This window comes from Danio aesculapii, chromosome 6, assembly GCF_903798145.1.
Source record: "Danio aesculapii chromosome 6, fDanAes4.1, whole genome shotgun sequence".
NCBI classification, from domain to species: domain Eukaryota; kingdom Metazoa; phylum Chordata; class Actinopteri; order Cypriniformes; family Danionidae; genus Danio; species Danio aesculapii.
In genome coordinates this window covers 30,882,539-30,906,668 of record NC_079440.1, presented here as the reverse complement: position 1 = coordinate 30,906,668, position 24,130 = coordinate 30,882,539, and the positions used below count along the sequence as shown (strand labels likewise).

The 24,130-nt window shown below is 34.8% G+C and overlaps 1 protein-coding gene across 1 annotated transcript in view; it reads left to right on the top strand.

Moving 5' to 3' along the window:
* kif1aa (kinesin family member 1Aa) overlaps positions 1–24,130 on the top strand; it is a 146,147-nt gene that overhangs the window by 103,030 nt on the left and 18,987 nt on the right. The gene's annotated exons all lie outside the window — the stretch shown is intronic.

Sequence of the window (24,130 nt, the reverse complement as noted above, 5' to 3'; positions counted from 1 at the left end):
ATCTATATGTCAGCTTCAGCTGCCCCATGGAGTTTTCAGATCTCTTGATTTGACATATTTTCTTATATTTTCTTATATTTTCTGTCCAGCTAACCCAGAGGAGCTGGACAGCCCTGTCAAAGCAGGTCTTGATGGGATGCTGGACGGCGCTCTGGATCACTTGAGGATTGGTGAAGTCTTCACATTCAGAGTTACTGTTCTGCAGGCGTCAAGCATTTCCGCCGAGTACGCAGACATATTCTGCCAGTTCAAGTGAGTGCCTCTGTTCTCTTCTGAACTTTCCACCGGCGCACATTTGACATTGTTCTGTATCTCATTTACTTTCATTAAACTTCTCGTTTGTAGTTTTATTCACAGGCACGATGAAGCGTTTTCCACCGAGCCGTTGAAGAACACTGGACGTGGTCCACCGCTTGGCTTCTATCATGTGCAGAATGTGAGCTTTACACTGTAACGCTGAGCACTACATCACACTCTTTTATGAGGCTGAGAGTAAAACACTTGTTTCTTCCATTTTTCCAGATTGCAGTGGAAGTGACTAAGTCCTTTATTGAGTACATAAAAACTCAGCCAATCGTGTTTGAAGTCTTTGGACACTACCAGAAGCAGCCTTTCCCTGCGCTCTGCAAGGATCTCATTAGGTAGATCCTGGCAATATTTATTATTTCCAACTCTGATTAATACATGCTACAAATGTCTGGATTCATCCATCAAAATTTACAAAAGTGAAGCCAATTCTTTTATTCTTCTTTCAGCCCATTGCGCCCATGCAGACGGCAGTTCCCGAGGGTCATGCCTCTTTCCAAACCAGGTGAGAGCAAGTAATATTATGTTATGACTATTAGCATAGATTAACCTTTTTTACCTCCATTGGAAACTGTATGTTTTGGTAACCCCCCAAAAAATCAAATGCAATTGCCAAATCATGTAGAGCAGGGGTGTAAAACTCGGTCCTGGAGAGTTTATCAACACACCTGCCAGGACGTTTCTAGTATATCTAGTAAGAGCTTGATTAGCTGGTTTAGGTGTGTTTGATTTGGGTTGAAGCTAAACTCTCCTGGACACTGGCCCTCCAGGACCGAGTTTGGACATCCCTAATGTAAAGCTTGAAGCTGTTTAACACACAAAGGGCGCAAAAAATGACAAAAACTATATAGTACATATACATTTGCATCCCAATTCAGAGACTGCATCTTTCCAAGAGAAACAGACTTTGGAAGATGTGTCTGTCAAAGTCCAATTAACCCCAACACGCATTGTGAAAAAGGATGGTCCTAGGTGCAGTATTGTGGATGAGTGGCAGTAACGTTTGTACTGAACCTTTTAAAAACGATTCATTAATTAATTTTCCTTCGGCTTAGTCCCTTATTTATCAGGTGTCACCACAGTGGAATGAACCGCCAACTATTCTAGCATATGTTTTAAGCAGCGGATACCCTTCTAGCCACAACGCAGTACTGGTAAACACCCATACACTCTCTGCCAATTTTGTTTTGCTCAATTCACCAATACTGCATGTCTTTGGACTGTGGAGGAAACTGGAACACACAGAGGAAACCCATGCAAACTCGGGAAGAACATGCAAACTCCACACAAATGTCAACTGGTCCAGCTGGGAATCAAACCAGCAGTCTTCTTGCTGTGAGATGACAGTGCTAACCATTGAGCCACCATGCTGCCTCTTTTGAACATGTTATTAAACTGATATAATATTTGCATTTACATTTATTCATTCATTTTCTTTTCGGCTTAGTCCCTTTATTAATCTGGGGTCGCCACAGCAGAATGAACCGCCAACTATTCTGTCTTTGAACCGCCAACTTATCCAGCATATGTTTCATGCAGCAGATGCCCTTCCAGCCGCAACCCATCCCCGAGGCTCTAACCAGCAACATTGCTGTGAGGTGAACGTGCTACCCCCTTCACCACTGCGTCGCCTTTACAACTATTCATTTAGCAAAATTAATTTAGCTATTATTCAAAAGCAGCTTAAAATCGAGGATAAAAGAGGCACATTAAATCACAAGAGAGCAGCATTATATAGATGTCATCTCAAGTCTAAGTTGTAAATCACGCAGCAGCACGAGTGGTCTTTGATGAACCCAAAAGAGCACATGTCACTCCGCTACTCACCCGTTTGCACTGGCTGCCAGTTGCTGCTCGCATCAAATTCAAAGCTCTGATGTTTGCTTACAAAGCGACCTCTGGCTTTGCTCCTTCTTATCTGCTCTCACTTCTGCAGATTTATGTGCCCTCCAGAAACTTGCGTTCTGTGAATGAACGTCGCCTCGTGGTTCCATCCCCAAGAGGGAAAAAATCACTTTCCCGAACTCTCGCATTCAATCTGCCCAGTTGGTGGAATGAACTCCCTAACTACATCAGAACAGCAGAGTCACTTGCTGTCTTCAGAAACGACTAAAAACTCAACTATTTAGTCTCCACTTTCCCTCCTAATCTGTAACTGCCTCTCTGGCTATACCACTAACTGTACTCTCTCTCTCTCAAAAAAAAAAAAAAAAAAAAAATTTCTAATGCTTTGCTTCTTAGACTTTACACACCTAAAACTTGTCTATAGCACTTGTTCACTGCTGCTCTTATAGTTGTGTAAATTGCTTTCTTGTCCTCATTTGTAAGTCGCTTTGGATAAAAGCGTCTGCTAAATGACTAAATGTAAATGACTAAATGTAAATCTATCTAAGAACAAACCACCAGTTAATATGATAGGTCTATATTTGTTCCAGTTAGTCCATTTATGTACAAATTAAAAATAAATATATTTATAAAATTACATCTTATACAACAAAAGTTGTCAGGAAGAACCAGAAAAGATTTACAGTGATGCCACAGAACAACTTTTTTGGTTTCTCAAAGAAGTCCAAAGCGATTAAGTTCATCAGTGTTTTTTAAATAGATGTTAATAATCTAAAGAACCTACTGTATGCACTTTTATGAAGTGAAAAGGTTCAATGGATGCAAATGGTTCACCATGGAAGCTGCCAATAAAGCAGCATTATTTTAACTGTAATAAGATACGTTAAAATTGTAAATTGTTTGTATTTTTATCATCTGTATTAGTAAATATAAGCGTAAACTGAAGTTCAATACATTTGAATGTGTAATTCGACATATAAAAAAAAAGTGCTGCTGTTGTCAACCCCAACAACCTAGTGGTGAAGTGCGTCGGCGTGTAGTAATGCGACCCAAGTTTGATTCCCAGCTCATGGTGATCCTTCCCCTCTCTCTCTGTTCTCTACACATTCCAGTTTCCACTCCACTGTCCTGTCTAGTAAAAAAGGTGAAAAAAAAAAAAATATATATATATGTGTATTATTTTTTTTTAAAATGTCCCATTGACATTTCCTCCTGATCCATCTGCTATTTAAGCTTCATTATACCAGAAAAGAAGGATCTATTTGAAGAAGACTTTGAATGATGACTGTATATGCAGCCCCTGAATTGTGATGCAGCTATAGCATGAATATGTTCAAATAGATGTGCTACATCTGCCATGTCATTGTATATTCAATATTCATATCATTGTCATATGACCTACAGCATCAATTCAGTCACTTTATTTATGAATCCTCTCCAGTGGCTTTATGAAATAGTAAGGCATTCATTTGATTCACACTTAGCATTTCACTGCAAGCAGCAGAATATGTATATTCTGCTTACTGTTTTGCACCCATTTTGGTCACACTGCTCGAATTACAAACTGTTTTTCTCCTATTCTGTTGTATGATGCAGGAGAAATTGTGTTGCCTTTTTTGCTCTATTTGGCTGTTTGGGGTCCACGGTGTTTATGTTGTTGGTGGTGGGTGTAGCCGCAGATAACGACACCCCTCCTGATCGCGAGAAGAACCTGGAGCTGATTCGTTACCTGCTGCCTGAGGTCTTCAATGGGTCTTTGGTGGACTCGCTGTCAACCCACGCCCTCAATGCAGCAGGCGTGGCTGTTTCCTACCTCCTTGAGGGGGAGGAGCAAGCCAGACTGCCAGCTCCACCCCTTCTATCTGTTCAGTAATAAAAGCGCAGAAGCCTGGTCTGTAATTGTTCAGAGTGCCAAAGAACGTCCCTGAAACCCAACCTCTAGTCAGTCTAATGCACAAATATCATATCTTTTTTTATCTTTAAATATAGGGCTAATTTTAAATTCTGATTGTAAAATTTTTAAATAAAAGAAAGAGTTTTGTTTACTCATTTCTCCATTCAACTAGTCACAAAAAAAATCCTCTGCATTGACAGACTAAAGGATGCCTTGTTCCAGGGACTGTGTTTCGGCCTGTTCAAACTGTGTGTGGGTGTCCTGTCTTTTCTCTCCCTCAGACTCTCCAAACAAACCTCTTCAAGCAGATGGACAATTCTGGCCTTTCTCTTGACGTTATTTACCAGAAAGCGATGAATAATACTGGAATAAGACTGCATGAGTAAAACTGGTTGTTCTGTCACTTGAAACTGAGCTTGATGATGCAGTGGTCCCTAAACCTTTGCAGGATACTACTTTTGGCCAATTATTATAAATAGAGAGAAATATTTTAAATATTGTATTTCAAAAGACCCACCCCCTACTCACAAATATCCAGAATTTGTCCCATACATGAGCTCATTTGTCCTATTTTGACTGCTATTCCATTGTAAACTGTGAAAATAAACCATCCAAAAGGCTGTAAGACCAAGCGGAATCCTCCGTTGGCTGTCATGACTTCAGCTAATCAGTTTTGTTCAATGCAAACAATGTTTTTCATGAGTCCAACATCTGTACAGGAAACATACAATCTGACAAAAGTAAGTCACTACTCACTACTGACCTACTGAATTATTGTTAAATAGAAAAAAAATATTTACAAGTAACTTTATTCCAATCTTGGACCTTATTCGTGAAACAAACAATGATCAATTAAAGGTATGAAGCACCAAAGGCGGCCCATATTAAAGTTCATTTTAATACTAATCAGGCTATTGCTAACCATTAGTTTTAAATCGAACTTTTTACAAGAGAAAATCAAGAACAATTGTGAAGCTCTACATAATTATTGTTTATTTATTTATTTATTTGTTTATTCAAATGGCCAAATTCTAACTGAGGAAAGTGGAATGTGCTGCCCAGACTGTTATTTGCCTAATAAATGAAAATAAGCTACAGTTTTTAATAAAAAGATTAAGAATTACGGAAAAGATTATTTTACGGAACTGTTCACCATACGACAACCTATTTAATAATAAAAAAGTGCTTACAATGTCATCAACTGTTGCATTTAAACCTCTTAATTAATTAGTAAATAACTGCAAAAATTTCTACTTTTTGAGAAAAAAGAACCACCCCTTTTCACCAGGCTGGCTACGGGCCTGTGTGTATTACTATTTGGGCTTCTCTCTGATTTTATCTCTGAGAGTTTATCTCTTACAGTTCTGATATTGACCCGTATATAAATGTTTTTGTTGTTGTTATTTTATAGTTCATAGTGTAAAGCAGCTTCCTTACAGTTTTAATTAACATTAATACATAAAAAATTGACAATATTATTTTTAAAGGCATTTTTTTTTTGTTATTCTGGTTAAAAAGTAAGTCATATTGGTTTAGAATGACACAAGGGTGTGAAAATGATTACAGAATTCAAATGTTGGTGTGAACCGTCCTTCAAATAATTGGCTTGGCCTATGCGGAGGTTCAGGGATCGCTGTTATTCTCTTGACTTTATTCATCTTAACAGCAGTGTGCCTTTACATCGGCCCCCTGATCTTCCAGTCCTGCTCCTCTCTAACTATGCTCTATTCCTTCTCTTATATTGTGATCTGTATCTCCCTCTCTCCTGTGAAACTGCAGTATTCCTTTCATCTGCCACTAAATTATTATTTCCTATGCTCCATTGAGTATTGATTTGACTGTCCTGTATTGTTCTCTCTTTCTCTGTTTTCTACATAGTACCTGCTACCAACTGACAGCCCTCACCCGACCCACAGCAGGACCATGCCACTGTAAATATGACCTGATGGTCTTCTTTGAGATCTGTGAGCTAGAGGCTAATGGAGAGTAAGTGTTTTGTCTAGACATTGATCTTTTCATTTTAAATCGCCTTGTAAGAAATTTAGTCTGAGCAGAGTGTAAAATCAATTACTGTGCCATGTAGAATCAATGAAATGTAAACGTTAAAAATATTTAAATTGATTTTTAGATTGTTTATTAGATTAAATGTACATAGCAATGTACGTGCAATGTTTTTATTCAGTAGTAGACAGTAATTACGTATTTTATTTCACTTGTGTACTTGAGTACATATTTTAAGCATCTGTACTTTATGAAAGTATATTTATTTTTGGAAAATTGTACTTTTACCTCCCTATTTGCCAAAACAAACATTCTACTTTTTGCCCTGTTACATTTTCTTGAATAAATTAAAAGAAATTGTCACCTGCTCAGAGATGGATAGGGCTGTTTAATATGTGACAATCGATGTTTAATCAGTTAAGCTGTTAAATTGGTTCACAATGGCACTTAACAATTCATTTGTGAAGTTATCTGACATCTGCCCACGAGTTAAGAACTCACTGATTCAAATGATGTGTTTAGAGTTAGTTTTCAGTAAATAATTCACTGATTCAAATGATTTGTTCAGAGTGAGTCTCCAGTAAATCATTCACTGATTCAGATTTAGAGTGAGTCTCCAGTAAATCATTCACTGATTCAAATATTGAATGAATCTCTAGTAAATTATTAGCTGATTCACATGATTTGTTCAGAGTGAGTCTCCAGTAAATCATATCGCTGATTCAAATTTTGAATGAATCTCTAGTAAATTATTACGTTGGTAATTCAACGTTTTAGCAAAAAAAACATTTCACAGGAAGTACTTGTAATTTTATTACTTAAGTAAATTAAACAATCAAGTATTTCTGCACTTTGAATAACATATAGTAAAAATGATGACGTTATACTTCTACTTCTAATAATATTATATTAGGGTATCTGTACTTTTACTTAAGTACTTTGTTTACTTTTTCATTCACAAAAATAGATATGCAAATGTTTAAATAAATCTTAAAGAATTAATGGAATATATAATTATTAAGTATTGATATTAGGTCTGAACAGATCCGTAATAGTACTGTGGAAATCTAATCGTGGGGATTTTGAGTTATTCATGTTCACTGAAAGAAATGTATCAATTCTAATGATACTCTTTCAACATCTGATGATTGAGCTGTGAAAAGAATAATGACAATCATTATGTCCAGTTTTGTATGATTGTGTAAAAACAGAACAGTGTACAGTATTAATAGCCTAATGTAAAAAAGTATAATTTTGTTTGTATTTGTCATCTATCTCCCTCTTACAGCTATATCCCAGCAGTAGTGGACCACAGAGTAGGCATGCCCTGCCATGGCACATTCATGTTACATCAGGTACTGGGAAATTCCCTTCCCTCCTTGGATTCTGTTATTTTTCTTGATAATATCATACCCGTTGACCCATACTCTGCATTTTACAAACCCAGACTCATAAAAAATACATGCCTCCAGACGACATTTTTACAAAAATAATATTATTCCGGTTATTGCACATCATGCAGCAATTCCAAAGTGTCAATTCAGTGGGTGGCATTGAAACCCACATTCATATTTCTCAGAAACAGTTAAACAGAACTGTAGCAATGTTTTATTATACATTGGTTCATGGCACATATTATGGCTGTTTAAAAAATCTAATGGCTGCTGAGTGGCACTAAGAGTTTAAGGCTTTATTGTGTTTGAATAATATTATACACACACTAAACCTTACCCTAAACCTGACCAGCAGTTTTTAAAACAAAAATATACTGTCGAAGCAACTTATTTTTTGACAGCTTTTACTTTTGTAAAAATTTTGTTTTATGTCACTTGTATTGACGCACTACCAGATGAGAAAACACAATGCTCATTATTAAATACTAACAAGACGCCTGATCAAGTTTTCTCAAAAATGAATAAAAGATTTTGGTTTGCCTCTAATACTCATTTTTTTTACTTGAAAACGCTATAATTCTGATGCACTGTAAAAAAGAGATTAGTTGACTTACAACCTCAAATTAGAAAAGGTTGGGGGAGTATGGAAAACGCAAATAAAAAAGCAGTCATCTTTAAATGTACTTGTATTTCATTGTATACAATACAACAAACATAATGTGTTCCTCATGATTTTTATCGTTGTTGCTTTTTCAAAAAAAACACATATTCCTATTTTTGTTCTTGCAACACATTTAAAAAAGTCAGGACAGGAGCAATTTAGGGCTAGTAATCAGGTAAATTGTTTAAATAATGATGTGATTTGAAACAGGTGATGTCAACAGGTGATTGTAATTATGATTTGGTACGAAAGCAGCAACCAAGAGGTCTAGTTCTTTAGGAGCAAAGATGGGCCAAGGATCACCAGTTTGCCAGCAAATATGTGAGAAATTAAAATGTTTAAAAACAATGTTTCTCAATGAAGATAGGAAGACATTTGATGTTTTCACCTTCAACGGTGGATAGCATAATAAAAAGATTCAAGGAATTTCAGTGCGTAAAGGACAAGGGCGCAAGCCTAAGCTGAACTACTGTGATCTCCGATCCCTCAGGCGGCACTCAAGAATCGTCATTCATCTATAAATGATATCACCACATGGCCTCAGGACTACTTTGGCAGACCTTTGTCAAGTACAACAATAGGTAGTTACATGCACAAGTGCCAGTTAAAACTGTACTGTGCCAGTTGGAAGCCTATAAAATGAGAAACACATTAAATAATGTTGTTGTATTGTCTGCAATGAAATACAAGTCAAACTAAATTTAGAAAGCTCTACTTTCTTTCGTTTTCCATAATGTCCTGACTTTTTCTGATTTGGGGTTGTAAAAATGTGTACTAACCTGTTGCTTTTAAAGATACTAGTTGACTGTTTTTAAAAGTGAAACTCATTGAAGTGAAAATTATTGAAGTAATTATTAAATAAATTAACAATGTGTTAATTATTATTTAAATACGTTTTGTTAACAGTTCCAAGTCAAGAATGTTTACTCACTTTTTAAGTAAAACCAACGGGTTTTACGAACTGTAAGCAAATAAATAATCACTTCTTACAGTGTGTAAAGGTAAAACTTTTTGCAAACATGTTGTGAAGGTACAATTTTACACTGAGCCTGGGTGGGTATTTTAACATTATAGTTAAACTCTGATATTTTACTTAAAGCAGTATTTTCATAATAACAGGGCATCCAAAGGAGAGTTACAGTCACCATAGTGCATGAGACAGGGAGAGACATTGACTGGAAGGAAGTGCGAGAGCTGGTTGTAGGTGAGTTTTGCCTCAGAGACTCAAAGCCTTAAATATAAATTAGAGTGATATTGATCAATGGGATGTGTTTTTTTTTTTGTGGTTTGCAGGACGCATCCGGAACACGCCTGAAGCAGATGAGGCAATCATCGACCCCAATATTCTCTCTCTCAACATACTGTCTGCAGGATACATTCGACCAGCACATGATGACAGGTACATTCCCAAATCAGAACACCAGCTTTGAAACTAACATAAGAGATCTTAAGGGCTTGTATTCAAAAGAGGTTCTGGTACATCAAGGAGGAATTGTTTCTCCTAGAAAACTCAGTAGCAAATTTTCTTCACCTTGGGCTGCTTTCCCTCATTCTTCATAACAGCAGATCTCCATTTAGTGTGTTCTGTGCTTAATATGACTTTCTCTACAGCTTTGGCATATGATCTGAGAGCTGGAGCCAAGCCTGTGACAAACAGTTCTCTGCACAACTTTAAAGCTATGAGTTTTTGCCAAAGAGAAATGAGTCAGTCAACCAAACCTTCCAAACAGCTCGTAAGGCCAGTCACAAGGGAGCGATTCTGAATCAAACAGCACAGCAACAGTGCCAGTCTAAGGATAAAGGACAAGAAGTACTGTATAATCACACTTAATGTTCCTTTGCACAAACATACTATAACCTGCTGTGCGGTTGTGCCGGTTGACAAATGGAAAATCCTAAAACTGCCATATTAAGGCTTTTATGATTTAGACAGGATGCAAATAGCATTGGGTTCAGAGGAGTCCTTTCCTTCAATTAAGGTCTGAACATTTTGATAATGAAGTGTTATATGTAGAATACAGAAGTTATTAGTGACACTGGTGGTCATTAAGCAAACTACACAAGAACACAAGTTAAAGATCCTGAATTATGGTACAGAGTGATCATTATTATTTATGAATGTATAGTTTTTTTCTCTTTTATTGGAAGTGAAAACAAGTTAATCATAAGAATTAGTTTAGTACTTATACCAATAACAAACATCCAGATGTCATTCACTCTGCCGAGAGCAATGTTCAGATCAATGTATAAATATGGGCTGCAATAATTTTTTCTCAATAACAAAAGTAACAGCATTGATGTACAGAAATCAAATGCTCAATTGTAAATTATCACTGCTTGGTCATCTTTTGAAAGTTTGTCATTTAAAAGATGGCTTATTAAGTGGGAGCTAGCTCCATGTTAGTGATCCGCTTCATGTTTTTTAGGGGAACAGATACTATTCAGCCAAGGCTCTTTGAAAATACTTCCCTCAGCCTACATTTTAGCAAAAACATAAAATACATTGCTCCAAGTACATTTTGTGACACGTTTCAGGTGACAAATCCACTAGAGGGCGCTGTCTACTCTTTCGCAAATCTTAAATACGTTAATTAAGACAGGGGTTGCCAAACTTTTCAGCCCGCAACCCACAAAATAACAATGCCAGTGACTCGAGACCCCCAACATCTTCGGAGATGGTTATAAATATACAAACATTCTGGACACAACAGTAGACCTATATAAACAGGAGTATATTGACAACACAAAAAAGTGCAACTGTCTAACAACCATATCATGTTTATAGTGATTTATTAATTTGTTTATTTAATATTAACCTCACCTAAGGAGACTGGTGGGTGCAATGTTTTTAGCAGAAGTCTATTCTTGGTTTAATTTAGAGACCATCACTCTAAAGAGAGATCATCCTCAATGTTCAGTAGTGGCCTCTATTATTTTTAATGTACTTGATTGCCATAAAGATGTCAGAAAGTTTAACCTGTTGCTATAAACTCAATCTGCTGCATTTGACGCTATTGTTGTGTTGTTAATCTAATATAAACCCCAATCCTATGAAACAAAATTGAAAGGCTGATGGCTTTGTATTTGTTTTTTTATGTAACTATTAACAACTATTTGTATCTTCTGTGGGTTATGGATGAAATATGGCATTTATAATAGTTTCAGAAAATTTATTTGACTTTTGGAAATCACCAAGTGACCCCTTGTCATTATCTCGTGACCCCTACTTTGGGAATCACTGACTTAAGATATAATTTGTCGTACGTTTCAGATACATAGGTGAGGCAAACATATTGAATTACAATTAATAGACACTGTTAAGTTGGTTTGTGGTATATATTTGGTGTTGTGCAAAGTACTGCACAAAAATAATTCCTAATTCATCAATAACGTATCCCTGTTATTATTATTTCTGTGAAAAAGAACAAAAGTTGTCACCATGATAGTGCCACGTGCATTCATTTTCCCTTTAAGTATGTTTTTGCAGTTTCTCAAAATGTAGCTTTGTGCAGATATTGAGCATCCTGCTCTAGCAGATGTCATATTACTATCAATATCAAATATGTAACACTTGTATATCACAAAAAAAGTAAATAATGTTGGTGGTAAGATTAGCAAATAGGTTACAGTAAAATTTAAAGGGTAACTTATGTGTAATACAAGCATTAAAAAATTAAATGTGTGCTAAATGTTTTGGGCTTGACTCTCTTGAAAGTCATTAAATCTTAAACTATTTTATATTGATTATGTAATGCAGCTTCTCAGCATGGCTGTTTCACAACTGTAGCATTATGTTTTCAGAGATTTTGCTGTATAACCACCGGGATTTGTGAAGCTTTTAAAACATTGCTTGACTGACAAACTATCCATACAACTGCTCTTTTTTGGCTCAGAAATCTCAGAATTATCAATCCCCTCCTACTGCACACAAGAAAAATAAGTGGTTTTATTAGCCTTGATGATGGAGGTCACAATTTTAAGGATAGTTCACCAAAAATACTAATTCTGTTGTGATTTTCCCAACCTTTACTTGTTCCAAACAGTTTGATGGTTTTTTCTGCTGAGCACAAAAGTAAATGTACTAAAGAATGTTGGAAACCAGTAACTACTGACATTCGTAGTAGGAAAAACAAATAATATGGAAGTCAATGGTTTCCAGAATTCTTAAAATGTCTTGTTTTGTGTTCAACATTGATTAAAGCTCAAATAAAAGTAAATTACAACTGAATTTTGGTAAACTATCCATTTAATAAGCAGACAAAATCAATCTGAATATAAACATTCCCTATTTTCAGACAGCCAGAACATTGAAAACTGGTTCTCTAGTTCACCTCCTTGCTTGCTGTGCAAGTCTTCTCATCCGATGCTGGTCTGCATTTGTGTCCATTCTCATCTGCTCATTCCATTCACTTTGTCTGCACTTCATTGCTCAGACTCTCAACTACCTACTCACTGAAACACACAGCTGATCCAGCTCTTGGCATCATCGCACCAAGATGAATGTTTAACGTTTACGATCACAATTTATTAACAGATTAAACCCATCAATAACATTCTCCCATCGTGATAGTTAATGAAAACCATGTTGCTCATGTCATGTTACACTAACAGCAAACAAAGCATTTGTCATCTGTAATGCATAACTGCTATCACATTAGATGGGCATCATATATCAGCATCCAGACTTCGCAAACATGCTTCAAGTAATTCATAATGATTTAGATGCATTATCAGATGTATCCACCTGCATATCACAGATGCTTAACAGAGATATTCAGATATCATGCAGCCGTGACCTCCTCTCCTCCATTTTAAGTCCTTACATGACAGTGCACGCTATCCATAAAAACATATATCAAAGCTGGATTCATGCACCAATGCAGCGGATCAAGGACAAAGATGTGACCGGAGAGTTGTGCCTAGGCCTTGACAGCCATATTATATTCAAAATCCTCAGAAAACAAGCTGCTGGGCCTCCACACAAGCTTTTCTCCACAAATTTCTAATTCTGACTTTTCTCTAGTCCACTAACAGAATGTTGTTTTGTGTTTTTCCAGACAGTTCTTGATTCCGACATGCCTAGGTATATTACCTTCAAATCCTATTCCTCTAAAAAGCACAAAGAATGTAAAAATTTCATCCTTTTGTTTCTCTGACCATCTGTCTAATCAGCCTCCATCGTTCTTTGTCATATTTTGGCTCTTAAATGCTGCTTATTTTTGCACCCTTGTTGGTTTGTCTGTTTGTTTTTCTCGTCCCCTCCTTCTATTTCTGAAAATGTGAGAGAATTTTTCTTCTGGTTCCCATGGAAATGCTTTTGTGTGTGAAGCTTCTGTTCTGTTTCTGACTTTGTTGGCACCTCTATAGGTAACTGGATTGCATGGCTTGACTTTTGTACGGGCTGCATTTTTGCTGAATCATACCAATGCAGGAGGTGTTGTAGAGATCATAGCCATGTTCCCTAACTGGAAGTTCTAACAAGGTTATGAACAAAAGTTGTTTCGATGACATCGCTAAATTGATAGTTGGAATTTATACAGTACCATTTTTATTAATGTTCTTATGGTGGCCAGGAGAGCTCAAATTTGCTGCAAGTTTGGGGAACACTGCATTTTTATTTAAAATAATCTCATTTTACAAGTTAAACAGTTAAGTTTTATGATTTTTTAAATCCGTTTAGCTGATCTCCGGGTCTGACAGGGGCACTTTTAGCTTAGCTTAGCTTAAATTATTGAATTGGCTTGGTTATGGCTTGGAATTATAGGCCTACTGTCATCCCAGTGAAATTACACAGTACCTGAAAATAGTTACCCAGCTAGGTAACTAGGTAGCCATTGTACAGCAGCAAAGTTCCTTGATTAATACACCAGAATCAGAGTATATTTCTTAGATGCTAGCCGATTGATGTTTATGCTTAGCTAAGCTAACAATGCTCCAGCTAGACCTGAAAATTATCAGAATTTTTTAAAATATGGTAAAACTAGTGACTGTTTAACTCTAGATTAATAAGAGTAGAGTCTAGATAAATAACAGTATAGTTCTTAGACATAATGTATCCTAGCCGATTTGATGGTTAATGCTAAGTTAAGCTAAAAATGTTCCTGCTGGACCTGGAGATCGGGCTGAATAGTTTTAAATATGGTAAAACTGAACTGTTTAACTCTAGATTATTTGTAAAATTTGTCTATTTCTAAAAAAGTGGAGTGTTTCTTTATATGTAAAGCGCTTGAGTTTCTAGAAAAGCGCTATATAAATTTAAGGAATTATTAATTATTATTATTTTAGAAAACTTTTATAAAAAGATTAATACGCCAGAATGAGAGTATAGGCTAACTTTCTTAGACATATCCTAGCTGATTTGATGGTTTATGCTAAGCTAAGGTAGAAATGCTTCTGCTAGACCTGGAGATCAGCTGAACGGTTGGTAAAACTCCACTGTTTAACTCTAGATTACTTTTAAAAATAAGCCTATTTTCAAAAAAGTTCCTTGATTAATACGCCAGAATGAGGGTATATTTCTTAGACATATCCTAGCTGAATTTACGGTTTATGTTATGCTAAGCTAAAAATGCTCCTGCTGGACCTGAAGATTGGCTGAATGGTTATATATACAGTATGGTAAAACTCAGCTGTTTAACTCTAGATTACTTGTAAAATTAGCCTATTTTCAAAAAAGTGGAGTGTATCTTTAAGAAAACGCATGCCAAAAAAAAAACAGTAACAAAGGAGAAAACAATGTTATCGGTTTGACAACATGCATTTGGAAATTCTCACAATTCTGAATTTTGTCATACTGTTGATATTTCTAGGCATTCTTTAAAAAAAAAAACTCATCAAGATTTGTTTGATTAGTACATTTTCATGTTTGGGTGAACTGCAGCTTTAACAGGAATTTTATCAAAACATTCAAACATTTTTGTTAAAATTTATTTTTGTTGGCTGAGTTGATTTTAAGACAGCTTCATAAATAAATGTGTAATCTATGTCAGTGAATCCTTCTCTTTAGTTTAAACTACATGTAATGTTTTCAGTAATGAGTCAGTCTTGCCACACACACTCCATCAGTCCTTGCGTAAATTTATTGCTCTTGCTCAACAAATTCTCAACAAATTAGATGACATCTCTTAATTAAAAATGTATGGTCTCATTTAAACTGCTCTGCAACCAGATCAAGTTCCATCACAAATGTCAAAGCAACACCGTAAAACACAACTTCGCCTGTGTGGGGTGAAAACTGTGGGCCAGACCACACACACCGTGAGCTCTGTGTTGTTTATGGGCGGGAGGCTTCGCTCAGCTAACCTCAATATTAATCACAAATCTCTGAACAAAATTTGTGTTATGTTAGTGCACTGGGATTTACAATCTAGAACCAAAAAAATGTGTTTAGTGAAGTTTATTGACGGCTGGCCCTCTTTGGCATTCGCTGCTCACGATTAGCTTTTTACCACAAGGTGGCAGTGTCGATCCAATTCCTTGGTTTCGCACATTGTTGGCTAAATGACTCAGAGCAAACAATTTTTAGAGCCACTGTTTCTGTAATTATCAAATCAGGACAGCTATAATCTCAAGAATTAGCTTTTGTTTGTAAACATTTGCTACAATGCTAAATGGGAGCACTTTTATTATCCTGATCTGTTTCTCTTGTTTTGCCAGGACTGTTCCGTTTGCCTGAGCACATTTACAGATCACATATTCACATGACAGATAACATTGATCATTTTATTTTTCTTCCAATCTGTGACTAGATATTGAACAAATATAGTGTTTTGCTATATGGTTGAGCTGTGCTCTGTAAATATTTTCTCAGGTTCTGGTAAAAAAAAAGTGGCAACTTTAAAAACTTTACTTTAAAAAGTACTTTAAAAATACTGTGATTTTTATTTTTTTTTCCCAGCATATTTGTGCTTGTTTAAAAGCATAACGTATAACTATATTTTACTAAGCGGTGTTATGATGATGATGTCAATATACTGATTTTTCTGAACTATGTAATAAATACTAAGCTATATTTGAATATTTTTTAAATAATAAGCCATTATAATCCTGGTTGCTTAAGAAGGCCAATGAAAACCTCCTAAATAAATAAAATGTGACGCAAAACACTCTAATCTACAACAATAAGAAAATATTTCAGTAAAAATGTCATGCAGAGACTATATTGTAATTTTTATATTGAAAAAATTTCTAAACTTTATTGCATTAAAAACTTGATATCACATTATTACCTATAGCAACCATTTATGTACCTAAGTAGCATATTTTCTATTTCTTTGACAGCTTTTGTACATTGTGCTGCTTTGTTGCTGGTCATTGATGGTCCACAAGCCTCTTGCAATTCAATACATTTTTAGTCATAGTTTTATGTGTAGTTTTAGAAACTTTAGTCTTAAATAAAAGTTGTTTATTGTGTTTATTGGCATAATTCATTCTATATAGAACCTTAAAGGTGCAGTGGGTGATCTGCCTAAGTGCTAAACGGTTAGCATAATATCTTTTAAAATACAATCTCTCCCCTGTCGTCAAAAGCCACGCCTCCTGAAATCGCAAATGCACACATTAAAGATGACAGAGACCCACTAGATCATGTCATTCGGCAGTTTTAAGACTTTATAATGACACAATTCTGTATTATATCTAGCACGTTTTCAGTTCTGTAGCAAGCAAAATTTGTCATAATGTGTAATATTTCATGCATGCAAGGATCGCTGGTCTCACTCTCTCACGTGCTTTGTCCTATAGCGACGACTGTATGCTTAGTGGTTGGCCGGCGGTGTGCAGGAATTACACTTATTACTAAGCCATACTTGCGTGATATTTCAGACCGAATATTTAGAGTTGCATGATAGACAATATAGGGAGTGCATCACAGGTTGTCATTGTTCAAAAATGAACCAATGTGAATATAAAACCAACTTCAGCTCAATAAAGCAGGCTAGGTGGAATAGCGCTATTTACTTTCGTTTTGTTGTTAAACTAAATGAAAATCGACATTATCGATGCTGTAAAAGGTCCCTTATGAGTTGCATGATAGACAATATAGGGAGTGCATCACAGGTTGCCATTGTTCAAAAATGAACCAATGTGAATATAAAACCAACTTCAGCTCAATAAAGCAGGCTAGGTGGAATAGCGCTATTTACTTTCGTTTTGTTGTTAAACTAAATGAGAATCGACATTATCGATGCTGTAAAAGGTCCCTTATGAAACTGAAAATAGTCACTACAATCTTTTGTCAGAAGATTACAATGGCTGAACAACACTTCTGTGCATATAGCCCTTTCGAAACAATAAAATTTACATAGGCTTTGCGTGACTAAAATAGTTTTAAAACATAACATTACTTGTCTAAAATAAAAACTTCAGTCTCCTCCAGCGTGCAAAAGTAACGCCAATTTTGATTCAGGACTTTAAAAAGTTTTGATTCAGCATTTGTTTTTACCGCTTATACTCGTGTCCAAATGACCGTGGCCTGCGTGAACGCGCATTGGCGTATCTGTATGAACAGAGGTGTGCAGTTGTACAAATCTGCATTTGCTGACAGACTATTTGGGCTACTTATCAGAATTATGGGAATTATTGGCCTAACAAATTTTAATTGGATGGGCATTTTTTAGTCTTATGCCTTACCCAGAATATAAAAACACATTTAGATCATTTACTTTAATCATTACTAATGGAATGTGAAGAGACTTTCAACCATCACAACAAAAAATGTTTCTGAAGACAATCACCTACTGCACCTTTAAACATTCATGGGACCTTTGCATTCCATAAAAAGAAAAAATATTTAGATAATTTTATAGTTAGCATAAACAAATGTAAAAAATGTAAAAAAAAAGTAGAATTCAGTTTAAAAAAACATGTTCACTCTCTATGCTACTGTCAATTAGAGTTAACCATTAGAGTTAAAGTAGTATTTTTACACTAGTTTAAATCATACCTAACAGGCACTGTTACTACAATGTAAAAAAAACTGCTGGGTTTCACATAATTCCTTCATGTTGTCCCAACACAAATTAGGTTATTTAACTCAGTGTTTTTTCAAATTTAAATGCATTCAATATAAAACAATTAGGTTGTCCTACTTAGGAATTGTGTTGTTTCAACTCGTTTTAAATAAATAGTTTGAACAAGCAGCAAAAGTCATTTTTGAGTGTATGTAGTTTGCCTTTTAGTGTAAGATATCATTAAAACAAAAAAGTGAAAAGTTGCTGGTGTCAGAGAAACAATTTAACAAAAAAAAATGTCCACTATATAAAAGAAAATACAAATGCTCAATAGTAAATGCAGCAGTTCATGAACTGAAAGAAACATACCAAGTAAAAGCCAATTATTATTGTTGGAACTTAAAATGTAAACATAACTTCTTAAAGCATTTGATATATTTCTTAGTACACACTTGTCACCTAGTTAGCTGTTCTGTAAGCACTGTCCACAAAACAACACCTTCTAGTGTAGTTCCTGTCCAAAGAGTTTCCCATGTGACAGAAAACAGTTTTCATTTCACGCAGCCTGGGTGGCAGCTCAACAATCCATGTAAGCATTACCTCAGTGGTAGCATGCTTGCTTTCTTACCCCTGCACACTGAGCGATTCTTCAATATTATTTAGGTCCTCAATACAAGCAGAATCAATAAACTTAGAATGGAAAGTCTTGCTGTTTATTTAGCCAAGAACATGAGTTATAGTTAGGCTTGGCTGATATAAGAAAATTAAGGGAAAGAAATATTGGAAGGTAAAAACAACAGGAAATGTCTTTTATCATGTGTAAATGGGAGGATGGAATTATCCTCACACAATCCCTCATCTTGCTCGGTATGCTAAGCTTTATTTATGTCGTTATTTAGGAGCGAACAATACCGTCAGAAATGAGATTGTTGAGTGTCCTCACTTAATGTGAACTTTACAAACAGCCGTCGTTAGGATGGAATGACCTTGAACCTTATTTACATCTAGAATGCAAATTAGTATAATTAGTTAATTGACAGTTTTTACATCGTGTTTTTTTGTTGATGGTCTTTGATGGTCCACGAGCCCCTTATGTGCAATCCAATAATGTATAAGTTTTTAGTAATAGTTTTATGTGTAGTTTCAAAAATGTTAGTCTTAAATAAAGGTTATTTATAGGGATGCTCCGATCGATCGACCAGAGATCGGTATTGGCCTATAATCACATGTCATTACTCGATCGGTACTAAATAATCTGGCAGATCTCATGAACCTCATTTAATTGTTTGTTTATGAGTTTAGGCAGAGTAAGGGTCTGATCACACCAAACACACTTTTTACATTACAAGAGGCATTTTTTGAATGGTTTACTAATGGCTGCGAGCATCAAATATGCACTCCAAACCTTCATGTGGAATTCTTCTTCCATCATTTGCAGCAATTCCAAATTGCATAGTTAGTCATTTTTCTTACCATTTATTTTATGTTTTATCATTTTTTTTCTGTAAAGTTGCTTCTGAGGTTATAAGAGACATGTTAAGGCATTATATGCAACATCTTTTATTTATTTTCTTATGTAGGGAAAGATGTTCACTTAAGTGTCATACTTGGAGTGAAAATGTGCTTGATGCATTATAAAGCTTGAAGCATCAGAATCGGTTCTCAGTATCGGCTGATCCTCATTAAAGGAATCGTTACTCGGTATCGGCTGCAAAAATCCTGATCAGAGCATCCCTAGTTTTTTGTTTATTGTTTTTATTGGCATAAATCCTTTCATAAAGAATCTTAAATGCTCATGGGACCTTTGCGTTCCACAAAAAAAATTAAATAAAATAAGACAATTTAAAACATAGAGGTGTTAATCAGAATTATTAGCCCACCTTTGAATTTTTGTTTCTTTTTAAATATTTGCTAAATGATGTTTAACAGAGCAAGGAAATTTTCACAATATGTCTGATAATATTTTTTTCTTCTGAAGAAAGTCATTTGTTTTATTTTGGCTAGAAAAAAAGCAGCTTTTAATTTTTTAAAAAACATTTTAAGGTGAAAATTATTAGCCCCTTTATGCTATATATTTTTGATAGTCTACAGAACAAACCATCGTTATACAATAACTTGCCTAATTACCCTAACCTGCCTAGTTAACCTAATTAACCTAGTTAAGCCTTTAAATGTCACTTTATGCTGAATACTATCTCTTGAAAAATATCTAGTCAAATATTATGTACTGTCATCATGGCAAAGATAAAATAAATCAGTTATTAGAAATGAGTTATTAAAACTATTGTTTAGAAATATGTTGAAAAAATCTTCTCTCCGTTAAACTGGGAAAAAAATAAACAGAGGGGCTAATAATTCTGACTTCAACTGTAGATAAAGAATAATCTATTACCAGAATGGATGAAGAACAAGGCTTCATTAACTAATATAGTAATACTAATCTTTTCGTCATATAATGATCATTTAGGATTTATCTTTTTTTAAAGAGATAACTACTTACAACACAGGTTCACTAAAATGCACTATACAATGTCAGATAAAATCAAGATGAATTTAATCTATCACTCATGAAGAACTAAGCCTTAGATTAATGACTGCCGTATCAGAAACTACACTGTAAAAAAATATATGATCAATTAGTTATGACAACATACTGTATGTTTTTAGTTTATTGTGACATATTTAACTAAGTTAATCATTTTCCAACTTAATTTACTTAGTTATACAAGCTGTTTTAGTCAGTTTACCATAATATAAGTTCAATGAATGGACTCATTTGGTTAATTTGATTCAACTTTAAAATGTAAGGCAACGAGGATTTTTTATTTTATTTTAAATATTTGCAAATGTGAGATCATGGATCACAAAAACAAACATAAGTGTACAATTTTGAAAACTGATTTCAAACTTGAAAGCTAGGATAGACAACATTTGGCTGATATACAACTATTTGAAACTGAGGGTTAAAAAAACATTTGGAAATTGTCTTCATAAAGTGCTCAGAAATGTATATTGCTAAACAAAAAAAGAGTTTTTAATCAGTATATTTACAGTAAAAAATAAAAAACAACATCATGGAAGATGATCTTTACCTACAATTCTTACTTTTTTACATAATTCTTTTTACATATAATTTTGACCCATAGTATGTATTTTTAGCAATTTTTTTAAATATATCGACAACAAGACCCAAGGTTTTGGGTTTCAGGGTCACGTAAATATTATTATTTTTTTACTCACTGTTTTTTTACTTCTGCTGAAAATGAGAAGAAATTTAAGAATGTTAAGAACCCAACAACATCGGAGCATACCTTCTACTGTATGGGGAAACACACACACGCACACACACACACACACGCACACACACACGCAAAATTTTACTTTGATTCACAAGACAAGAATAAGCAAAACTTTCAGAATCTAAAGGCTTACATGCATTTTTACCTGTGTTTTATTTTTCTACATTATCATTTCATCACTCAAGGATAGACCAAACATCTCCGGCTCCATATTTTCATGCTCTCTACAATGGTAGAATCTGACAGTATTTTTGCTTCTTTTTTTTGCACTTTAAGCTGAATAAGAGAATCTTAAAAAATATCTAGTCAAATATTATGTACTGTCATCAAGGCAAAGATAAAATAAATCAGTTATTAGAAATGAGATATTAAAAGTGTTATGTTTAGAAATGTGTTGGAAAAAAATCTTCTTTCTGTTAAGGAGAAATTAGGTAAAAAATGTAACAGGATAATAACTACAGGAGAGTAACAGGGCTAATATTTCTGACTTTAACTGTTTGTATGTATCACAGAAATGTCTATATGCTCCCCCCCCCCCCCCCCACCCCCAAAAAATGACATAATTAGCATGTTTGGTTGGTTTCAGTTAACTAACCAGTTAACGTCAGTTGACAAAGAGGAATTGGAAAAGGCAACCCCACAGTGACTCTAAAGTGACTCGAGATTCTCCCTTATCTTCTTTTATTATTTCTCTCTTATCTTTTCTACAAATAAATTTCCAGGACCTCTTCCACTCCTTCTTTCCTTTTCTCTCTCCATGCCTCAAAGCTGCCCACTGGGTCATGCCGGGCCATCCACTTTAACAATCAACATCTAAAGCGCACAAGCTCATCCATCACATTCCTCAGAAACGTTCGGCTCCTCTCATGTACAGCACGCCTGACTCAGGCATTTAGAGATTTAAGACCCTCAACAGGCTGAGGGCCAGAAATATAAGTGCATCCAATCTGTGATCATTCCAGCAGGTTATGACCTAATTTATTTTTTTTTATCAGTGTGAGCAGGGTTTAGACTGGAAGTTCAACAAGGTGAATATAAATTATGTACAACAGGCAGCCCATACTGTTATCATGTAGTACTTTATCATGAAATGGCATAGATTCGGGACCAATATTTGTTCGTTTGTACTTCCTGGAGGTCTGTAAGAGTGGATTGAGTTGAAAGGAAATGCAATTGCATCCCTCACTGAGACAAAATTACTATATGCTTCAATAATAGCCAAAGATTGCAATTGACCTCTCTGAACTCTTGCCTATAAATCTGTCATTGATTCTTTCCTTTCCACCTAAAGCATTTCCTTGGGGACTGATCCTAGGTATTAGTGTCCCCCTGTACCTGCTTCCCTTTTTCAATGGTCATGTCTTTCATCTCTCATCATTGTTGTTTTATTTTTGTATTTTTTATTGCTGGGTGTTAATATTTTTATTTCATTGGTGGCAGTGTTCATATCTAGTGATGAAGTGTTTTGTTGCGTGCATATATATTGTCTCCATTCCTGCTCCACACTTTTGTTTTCTTAAATCGTCACTTTACAATATGATATGTTTTATCATTATTAAATGTTTTGCTTATGTATTTAGAAAATTTGCTTATTTTAAGAATTGTATTATGAGTTCCATAGATTTAAATATTTGAGCTTTACCATTTTTTTAATCATTTAGCCAATCTCAGTGTTTGGCAGGAGCATTTTAGCATAGCTTAGCTTAGCATGAATCATTGAATCTGATTAGACCTTTAGCACCCCACCCCCCAAAAAAAAAAATAAAAACTAAAAAAACTATTACTATTTAAAGCTTGACCCTTCTGTAGTTACATTGTGTGCTAACATTGGGTTTGGCAGCAAAGTTCGTTGATTATTATGCCTTGGAAGCAACTTTTCATGACATAACAGAGGAGTCGAGCTTTAAATAGGAAGATTATCAACACTCTTTTTTTTTTTTACATTTTTGGGGAAATGCTAATGGTCTAATCCAACTCAATAATTTATGCTAAGATAAGCTAAAAGGGTTCTTGTATGACCCCGATATCACATGAATTGATTAAAAAAATGCTGAAACTCAACTGTTTTTCAAAGAGATAGTTCACCCAAAATAAAAATTCTGTCATACTTTCATTTTCCCTTTACTTTTTTCAAATCTGATTGTCTTTATTTCTTGTCTTTCTCTGTTGAACACATAAGAAGATATTCTATAGATAGCTGCAAACTTTCAACTATTGACTTCCATAGTATTTGTTTTGTTTTGTATTATTATTGTTATTGTTATTGTTATTGTTATTGTTATTGTTATTAATATTGTTATTATTATTATTGTTATTATTATTATTATTATTATTATTATTATTATTATTATTATTATAATTATTATTATTATTTTACAATGGAAGTCAGTGGTTACAGGCTTTTTGCTTTCTTCAAAATATCTCTTTTAATGTTCAACAGAATAAAGAAAGTCAAAGGTTTTGAGGGTGAGTAAAAAGTGAGCAAAGTGTTATTTTTGGGTGAACTATTCCTTTAATATTTATAAAATTCTAACAAGTTCAGATGTAAATAGTCTTGGTTTTATTGGAAAATATATATTTAAGTTTGTTTTCTACTATTAATATAGGACATTCTACCGGTTTGAGGCTGCTTGGGATTCATCCATGCACAACTCTTTGCTGCTAAACCGTGTGACTCCTTACGGAGAGAAAATCTACATGACTCTTTCTGCTTACCTGGAGGTAACCAAGGCCATGCACTTATTCATATGGGGAGATGAGAAGTTCATTTTGGAGAGTTG